Here is an 8,611-nt window from a genome sequence, read left to right on the forward strand (position 1 = left end):
TTTTCAAAAATTTTTTTCTTAATTTTATCTCATAATTTTCGAAAATATTATCAACAATTAATGTTTTGATTCAAAAATTTCAAGTTTGTTACTTTCTTGTTAAGAAAGATTCAAACTTTAAGTTCTAGAATCATATCTTGTGATTACTTGTGAGTCAAGTCATTAATTTTGATTTTAAAATTTAAATCTTTTTCAAAACTAATTTTAATCATATCTTTCTATCATATCTTTTTAAATCATATCTTTTTCAAAAAAATTTGATTTTAAAATATCTTTTCGAACTTCTTATCTTCTTATCTTTTCAAAATTGATTTTCAAATCTTTTTCAACTAACAAATTGACTTTTTGTTTGTTTCTTATCTTTTTCAAAACCACCTAACTACTCTTCCCTCTCTAATTTTCGAAAATACCTCCCTCTTTTTCAAAAATTCTTTTTAATTAATTAATTATTTTAAATTTTAATTTTAATTTTATTTCCCCTTTAATTTTCGAAAATCATCAACTCCTTTTCAAAAATTATTTTCGAAAACTTCTCTCTCTCATCTCCTTCTATTTATTTAATTACTTACTAACACTTCTCTTCATCTCATTTCTCTGCTTCTATCCTCACCCTTGTGTTTGGATTATCCATTCTTCTTCACTCTTATTCCCTTTCTTCTTCTACTAACAATAAGGAACCTCTTTACTATAACATAGAGGATTCCTCTTCTTTTCTTGTTCTCTTCTCTTTCATATGAGCAGGAACAAGGAAAAGGGCATTCTTGTTGAAGCTAATCCAGAACTTGAAAGGACTCTGAAGAGAAAACTAAGAGAAGCTAAATTACAACAATCCAGAGACAACCTTACTGAAATTTTTGAAAAAGAAAAGGAGATGGCAGACGCACCTAACAACAATAATGCAAGGAGGATGCTTGGTGACTTCACTGCACCTAATTCCAATTTACATGGAAGAAGCATCTCAATTTCTGCCATTGGAGCAAACAACTTTGAGCTTAAACCTCAATTAGTTTCTCTGATGCAACAAAACTGCAAGTTTTATGGACTTCCATCTGAAGATCCCTTTCAGTTTTTAACTGAATTCTTGCAGATCTGTGATACTGTTAAGACCAACAGGGTTGATCCCGAGGTCTACAGGCTTATGCTTTTCCCGTTTGCTGTAAGAGACAGAGCTAGAGTATGGTTGGACCCAAAACCTAAGGATAGCCTGAACTCCTGGGATAAGCTGGTCACGGCTTTCTTAGGCAAGTTCTTCCCTCCTCAAAAGCTTAGTAAGCTTAGAGTGGATGTCCAAACCTTCAGACAGAAAGAAGGTGAATCCCTCTATGAAGCTTGGGAGAGATACAAGCAACTAACCAAAAAGTGTCCTTCTGACATGCTTTCAGAATGGACCATCCTGGATATATTCTATGATGGTCTGTCTGAGTTATCAAAGATGTCACTGGACCATTCTGCAGAAGCTCAGGAACTCATTGACATGGTTGCAAATAACCAGTTCATGTACAATTCTGAAAGGAATCCTGTGAATAATGGGACGCCTGTGATGAAGGGAGTTCTTGAAATTGATACTCTGAATGCCATATTGGCTTAGAATAAAATATTGACTCAGCAGGTCAATATGATCTCTCAGAGTCTGAATGGATTGAAGGAATCATCCAACAATACTAAAGAGGCATCTTCTGAAGAAGAAGCTTATGATCCTGAGAACCCTGCAATAGCAGAGGTGAATTACATGGGTGAACCTTATGGAAACACCTATAACCCCTCATGGAGAAATCATCCAAATTTCTCATGGAAGGATCAACAGTAGCCTCAACAAGGCTTTAAAAATGGTGGAAGAAATAGGTTTAACAATAGTAAACCTTTTCCATCATCCACTCAGCAACAGACAGAGAATTTTGAGCAAAATCCATCTAGCTTAGCGAATTTAGTCTCTGATCTATCTAAGGCCACTGTGAGTTTCATGAATGAAACAAGGTCTTCCATTAGAAATTTGGAAGCACAAATTTGGAGTTGAACGCCAGTTTGTAGCCTGTTTCTGGCGTTGAACTCCACTTTGCAACCTGTTTCTGGCGTTTGGCTCCATAATGCAGCATGGAACTGGCGTGAAACGCCAAATTACGTCGTCAATCCTTATTCAAAGTATGGACTATTATATATTGCTGGAAAGCCCTGGATGTCTACATTCCAACGCAATTGGGAGCGTGCCATTTGGAGTGCTGTAGCTCCAGAAAACCACTTTGAGTGCAGGGAGGTTAGAATCCAACAGCATCTGCAGTCCTTCTTCAACCTCTGAATCTGATTTTTGCTCAAGTCCCTCAATTTCAGCCAGAAATTACCTGATCATAGAAAAATACACAAACTCATAGTAAAGTCCAGAAATGTGAATTTTAATTAAAAACTAATAAAAATATACTAAAAACTAACCAAATCATACTGAAAACTATGTAAAAACAATGCCAAAAAGCGTATAAATTATCCGCTCATCACAACACCAAACTTAAATTGTTGCTTGTCCCCAAGCAACTAAAAACAAATTAGGATAAAATGAAGAGAATATACAATGAATGCCAAAAACATCTATGATGATCAGTCTTAATTAGATGAGCGGGGCTATTAGCTTTTTGCTTCTGAACAGTTTTGGCATCTCACTTTATCCTTTGAAGTTCAGAATGATTAGCATCTATAGGAATTCAGAATTCAGATAGTGTTATTGATTCTCCTATTTCAGTATGTTGATTCTTGAACACAACTACTTTATGAGTCTTGACCGTGGCCCTAAGCACTCTGTTTTCCAGTATTACCACCGAATACATACATGCCACAGACACATAACTGGGTGAACCTTTTCAGATTGTGACTCAGCTTTGCTAAAGTCCCCAATTAGAGGTGTCCAGGGTTCTTAAGCACACTCTGTTTTTGCTTTGGACCTCGAATTTAACCGCTCAGTCTCAAGTTTTTACTTGACACCTTCACGCCACAAGCACATGGTTAGGGACAGCTTGGTTGAGCCGCTTAGGCCAGGATTTTATTCCTTTAGGCCCTCCTATCCACTGATGCTCAAAGCCTTGGATCCTTTTTATTACCCTTGCCTTTTGGTTTTAAGGGCTATTGGCTTTTTGCTCTTGCCTTTTAGTTTAAAGAGCTTTTGGCTTTTTCTGCTTGCTTTTTCTTTTTCTTGCTCTATTTTTTTTTCTCATTTTTTTTGCAAGCTTTGTTCTTCACTGCTTTTTCTTGCTTCAAGAATCATTTTTTTGATTTTTCAGATTATCAAATAACATTTCTCCTTTTTCATCATTCTTTCAAGAGCCAACAATTTTAACATTCATAAACAACAAATTCAAAAGAATATGCACTGTTCTAGCATTCATTCAGAAAACAGAAAGTATTGTCACCACATCAAAATAATTAAACTATTTAAAATTCGAAATTCATGTACTTCTTTTTCTTTTTCGGAAAACATTTTTCATTTAAGAAAGGATATGGATTGATAGGACATTCATATCTTTAAGACATAGACACTTAGATACTAGTGATCATGTAATAAGACCCAAACATAAATAAACATAAAGCATAGTAAACGAAAAACAGAGAAATAAGAACAAGGAGATTAAGGAACGGGTCCACCTTAGTGAGGGTGGCGTCTTCCTCTTCTTGAAGAACCAATGGTGCTCTTGAGCTTCTCTATGTCTCTTCCTTGTCTTTGTTGCTCCTTCCTCATAGCTCTTTGATCTGCAGTTGAATGCTTTACCACTGAACTATGGGCCCTTGAGATGAACCTCTCCATCTCTCATGACTCGGGGGTGGAAGCAACTGCCTTCCTTTTCCTCTTTCTAGAGGTTTCTCTGGCCTTAGGTACAATAAATGGTTATGAAAAAACAAAAAGCAATGCTTTTACCTCACCAAACTTAAAAGGTTTGCTCGTCCTCGAGCAAAAGAAGAAAGAAGTGGAGAAGATGGAGGAGATGGAGGTGTGTGATGGGTGGTTTTGGCAGGGAAATGGTTTGAATTTGAATGGTAAGGTAGGTGGGGATCCTGTGGGGTCCACAGATCCTGAGGGAATCCTGTGGGGTCCATAGATCCTGTATAGGATCCTATGGGGTCCACAGATCAAGTGGGGTCAAGCACTTAATATCCCTGCTCCAATTAGGCGTGTGAAACGCCCTTGCTGTGCAATCCTGGCGTTTAACGCCAGACGCTGCTTGTTTCTGGCGTTTAACGCCAGGCAGATGCTTGTTTCTGGCGTTAAACGCCAGCTTGGTGCTTGTTTTTGGCGTTAAACGCCAGACAGATGCTTGTTTCTGGCGTTTAAATGCCAGACTGCTCTCCTCCAGGGTGTGCTGTTTTCAATGCTATTTTTCATTCTATTTTTGATTTTTCAGTAGTTTTTGTGACTTCACATGATCATCAACCTAATAAATCATAAAATAACAAAAATAAAATAAAATAGATATGATTAAATAACATTGGGTTGCCTCCCAACAAGCGCTTCTTTAATGTCAATAGCTTGACAGTGAGCTCTCATGGAGCCTCACAGATAATCAGAGCAAGGTTGGAATCTCCCAACACCAAACTTAGAGTTTGGTTGTGGCCTCCCAACACCAAACTTAGAGTTTGAATGTGGGGATTTTGTTTGACTCTGTATTGAGAGAAGCTTTTCATGCTTCCTCTCCATGGTTACAGAAGGAGAACTTAGTTTTTTATAGTTTGCAATGTCTGCAAACCACAGAGCTTCCTGAATAGCAAACAATTGCTCATCCGGAAAGGTTTCAGAGATCTCAGTAGGATGGAGGGATGCTCCTGTTACTGGTTCTATCTGGGACAAGTGATCAGCAACTTGATTCTCTGTCCCTTTTCTGTCTCTTATTTCAATATCAAACTCTTGCAGAAGCAACACTCATCTTATTGATGCCGTCTTTACCTGCCTCTAGAGGTTTAGGTTCCTCTAATTTTTCCTTGAGCTGTGGCAATTGCTGTTTTCCTTGTTTATCAATTAAGGGGATCTCAGAATGAACTGGCTGTGCTTTAGTGCTTGTCTCCTCTTTCAGTGTCTCATTATCATTTGTGCTTAGTTCCTTGTCCTCTTGATCTGTTTCTTGTGAGAGTTTGAAAACATTGAAGCTGAGTCGTTCATCATGGATTCTCAATATTAGCTCTCCTTTCTCTACATCGATAAGTGCTCTGGCCGTAGCTAGGAATGGTCTTCCCAATATGATTGGGTGAGTGTGACTCTCTTCCATGTCCAGGATGACAAAGTCTGTTGGGAGAAAGTATTTCCCAACCTTTAGCAACACATTTTCCACCACTCCTATTGCTTGCTTTTGAGTTTTGTCAGCCAATCTGATGATTACATCTGTGGGCATTATCTCATTGATCTGCAGCCTCTTCACTAGGGATAAGGGCAGTAAGTTGATGCTAGCCCCCAAATCACATAGTGCTTTATCGAACATAGTTTTACCTATGGCACAAGGGATGTGAAAACTCCCTGGGTCTCTTCTTTTTGTAGGCAACTCAGGTTGAATAAGGGCACTACATTCCTTGTTCATCACTATAGTCTGGCCTCCTTTGAGTGAGCTTTTCCTGGGAAGAAGTTCCTTCATATACTTGATGAATGCAGGCATTTGTTGAATTACCTTGATGAATGGTATGTTTACATGCAGAGATGCAAACAAGTCTAGGAACCTTGAGTATATTCTCTTTCCCACAGTACCATTGAGTAGTTGAGGGAAGGGTGCATAGAGCTTCAGTGATGAGCGGATATTTTATACGCTTTTTGGGGATAATTTCATATAGTTTAGAGTATGTTTTAGTTAGTTTTTAGTCTATTTCTAGTGGTTTTTAGGAAAAATTCATATTTCTGGACTTTACTATGAGTTGTGTGTTTTTCTGTAATTTCAGATATTTTTCTGGCTGAAATTGAAGGAGCTGAGCAAAAATCTGATTCAGGCTGAAAAAGGACTGCTGATGCTGTTGGATTCTGACCTCCCTGCACTCAAAGTGGATTTTCTGGAGCTACAGAACTCGAAATGGCGTGCTTCCAATTGCGTTGGAAAGTAGACATCCAGGGCTTTCCAGCAATATATAATAGTCCATACTTTGCACAAGAATAGACGACGTAAACTGGCGTTCAACGCCAGTCCTCTGCCCAATTCTGGCGTCCAGCGCCAGAAAAGGATCAAAAACTGGAGTTGAACGCCCAAACTGGCACAAAACTGGCGTTCAACTCCACAAATGGCCTCTGCACGTGGACTGCTTAAAGTCTCAGCCCCAGCACACACCAAGTGGGCCCCAGCACACCAAGTGGGCCCCAGAAGTGGATCTCTGCATCATCCATCATAGTCCACTCATATTTTGTAACCCTAGGCTACTAGTTTAGTATTTAAACAACTTTTAGAGACTTATTTTGGATCTCATGACATTTCAGATCTAAACTTTGTATTCTCTGACGGCATGAGTCTCTAAACCCCATTGTTGGGGGTGAGGAGCTCTGCTGTGTCTCAATGAATTAATGCAAGTATTTCTGTTTTCCATTCAAACACGCTTGTTCCTATCTAAGATGTTCATTCGCGCTTAACTATGATGAAGGTGATGATCCGTGACATTCATCACCTTCCTCAAACCATGAACGTGTGCCTGACAACCACCTCCGTTCTATATCCGATTGAATGAGTATCTCTTAGATTCCTTAATCAGAATCTCCGTGGTATAAGCTAGAACTGATGGCGGCATTCATGAGAATCCGGAAAGTCTAAACCTTGTCTGTGGTATTCCGAGTAGGATTCAGTGATTGAATGACTGTGACGAGCTTCAAACTCCTGAAGGCTGGGCGTTAGTGACAGACGCAAAAGGATAGTAAGTCCTATTCCAACCGGATCGAGAACCAACCGGTGATTAGCCGTGCTGTGACAGAGCGCGTGAGCGTAGTTTTCAATGGAAGGATGGAAGGTAGCCATTGACAACGGTGATCCACCAACACACAGCTTGCCATAGGGGGACGTGCGTGCGTGAATCAGAAGACAGAGGAAAGCAGAGATTCAGAGGACAAAGCATCTCCAATACTCCAACATATTCTCCATTACTGCATAACAAGTAACCTTTAATCCATGCTCTATTGTTTATTTGCAATTCAACTGATAAACATAATTGACTTCCTGACTAAGATTTACAAGATAACCATAGATTGCTTCAAACCAACAATCTCCGTGGGATTCGACCCTTACTCACGTGAGGTATTACTTGGACAACCCAGTGCACTTGCTGGTTAGAGGTACGCGTTGTGAAAAGTGTGATTCACAATTCGTGCTACCATTCAGCAGCTCTTGTTGTGAGATTTCTGGTTCTTGGTGATCTCTATCCTCCTCCTTTGTTGAGTTGTCTTCAGGTTGTTCGAAAAGTTTGCCTTGCTTGTCTTCAGTCTCTTGATCACTTGTAGTAACCATTTTGCAATCTTCCCATCTTACTTTCTTTGCTTCTCCTTTGGGATTTTTCTCTGTGTCACTTGGGAAGCTATCGGTAGGTTTGGGAATCTTCTCAGCTAAACATCCCACCTGGAATTCCAGCTTCCTAATGGTCTCTCCCTGGTTCTTAATATTGGCTCGCACCTCCTCTTTGAACACCTTATTTTCTTGAATCTCTTGGCATATTCCTTCAAGTAAGGTTTCAATCTTAGAGAGCTTGTCATCAATTGATGGTTGATTCGGAGCAGATGTGCTGTTTTGGTTTTGATAGGCGTTTGGAGAAGTGTTGTTGTGGGGGTGTTGAGATGTCCTCTGTGTGAATTGTTGGTGAGCTGCATTGTTGTTGGAGTTGTAACGTCTCTGGTCTTGGTTTTGATCTTGCTGACTTCCCCACCCAAAGTTTGGGTGGTTTCTCCATCCGGGGTTGTAGGTCTTGGAGTATGGATCATAGTTTTGCCTTGGTGAATTCCCAATGTAGTTGGCTTGCTCCTGACTACCCTCTGCTTCTTCATTCACTCCTTCTTGGGTTGTTGATGAAGTGGAGATTGCTGCTACTTGGTTCCTCTCCATCTTCTTGGTGAGGTCAGCCAGCTGCTGGGTAATGAGCTTGTTTTGGGCCAACAGAGCATCTACGTTGTTTAGCTCCATTACTCCTCTTGTGCTCCCTCTTTCGGAAGCATAGAAGTAGTCGTTCTCTGCTACTGTTTCAATAACATCTATGGCTTCCTCAATTGTCTTCTTCTTGTTCAAAGATCCTCTGGATGAATGGTCTACGGCCTTCTTTGACTCATAAGAGAGCCCTTCATAGAAAATGTGCAGCTGCACCTATTCGTTGAACATATCTGGTGGGCACCTCCTTGTTAGGTCTTTAAACCTCTCCCATGCTTCATATAGAGTCTCACCATCTTGTTGCCTGAAAGTTTGGACCTCAGCTCTCAGCCTATTAATTCGTTGAGGAGGATAAAATCTTGTTAAGAATTTGTTCACCACGTCTTCCCAAGTTGTCAAGCTTTCCCTTGGGAAAGATTCCAGCCACTTGGCTGCCTTGTCCCTGAGTGAGAATGGAAATAAAAGCAGTCTATAGGCGTCAGGATGAACACCATTAGACTTCACTGTGTGACATATTCTCAGGAAGGTGGTTAAATGTTGATTGGGGT

General features: G+C 39.9%; 2 non-coding genes across 2 annotated transcripts; one reads left to right on the plus strand and one right to left on the minus strand.

Moving 5' to 3' along the window:
* Positions 1-1,270: 1,270 nt before the first annotated feature.
* Positions 1,271-1,378, minus strand: LOC112773592 (small nucleolar RNA R71). Its single transcript, XR_003188136.1, has one exon. It is a non-coding gene; the product is annotated as a small nucleolar RNA R71 (small nucleolar RNA).
* A 6,911-nt stretch (positions 1,379-8,289) lies between these two features.
* On the plus strand, positions 8,290-8,396 carry LOC112774281 (small nucleolar RNA R71). The gene has a single exon (XR_003188776.1). It is a non-coding gene; the product is annotated as a small nucleolar RNA R71 (small nucleolar RNA).
* Positions 8,397-8,611: the final 215 nt, after the last annotated feature.

This window comes from Arachis hypogaea, chromosome 18, assembly GCF_003086295.3.
Source record: "Arachis hypogaea cultivar Tifrunner chromosome 18, arahy.Tifrunner.gnm2.J5K5, whole genome shotgun sequence".
Classification (NCBI taxonomy): domain Eukaryota; kingdom Viridiplantae; phylum Streptophyta; class Magnoliopsida; order Fabales; family Fabaceae; genus Arachis; species Arachis hypogaea.